We start from the raw sequence: 990 nt of genomic DNA, 5'->3' as shown, positions 1-990 counted from the left end.
TATGTTTATAGCAGCACAATTTGTGATAGCCAAATCTTGGAAACAACCAAGATGCCCATCATCTGAGGAATGGTTGAAAAAGATGTGGTATATGTACACAATGGAGTATTACTCAGCTAAAAAGGTGATAAACTCGGGCCGGGGAGATGGCTCAGTGGAACAAGCACTTCCCTGGCAAGTGCAAGGGTCTGAGTTCAATCCCTGGTTCCGCAAAAAAAACAAAAAACAACCAGGAATAAAGGTGATAAACTCGAAGCCTTTATATTGAAGTGGATGCCACTTGAACATATACTCATAAGTTAAATAAACCAGACACACTTGTGTAAATATCATAGTTTCCCTAGTATAAGAACTCAAAAGAAGAAATACAAATAGAAAGGTATAATACAAGTAATAGGAAAGCAGGATCTTGAGGACTAACTAATCAAGAGAGGGAAAAGAGAAGAGCTAGGAAACATGACAATGTTAAGCCATACAGTTATATGTAGAAGATGGGCAAGGCAATGATCCTGAAAATCTTCAGAAGATTTTTTAATCTAGCAGTTAATTAGAAAGATTCTCACCCTGACTAACTATATATACTGATACCTGTGAATTAAGCAACTGCACTGAAGATGATAATCTGTAATACTAGTTTCATGCTTGGAGTGCCTATCATTCTGGTCTTCTGAATACAGGCTGCTTGTCATTACATGCCAGATGCTGCTGTGCTGTCTCTCAGGTAGATGATTGTTCAAAAAGAAGGGGGTGGTGAATGAAGGCACGAGACAGGAAAAGGAATATTGTGGGACTGTCCTGCTTCATGGTTGTATATGGTTAGATTTTGGACTTATGTGTAAAACATAAGAAGTATATAATTCTTCATGCCTATTTTTAAAATATATTCTAATTTTTAAATTTTTTTATCATATTCTGTAGGGACTTAAAGTTCAACATACCAATACTTGATGAAAAATACTTGTTCCATATTATGCATAAGATGTTTGATAT

Source organism: Octodon degus, unplaced genomic scaffold (genome assembly GCF_000260255.1).
Source record: "Octodon degus isolate 3935 unplaced genomic scaffold, OctDeg1.0 scaffold00041, whole genome shotgun sequence".
In the NCBI taxonomy this organism is placed as follows: domain Eukaryota; kingdom Metazoa; phylum Chordata; class Mammalia; order Rodentia; family Octodontidae; genus Octodon; species Octodon degus.
Note: the sequence above shows the minus strand (reverse complement) of the source record.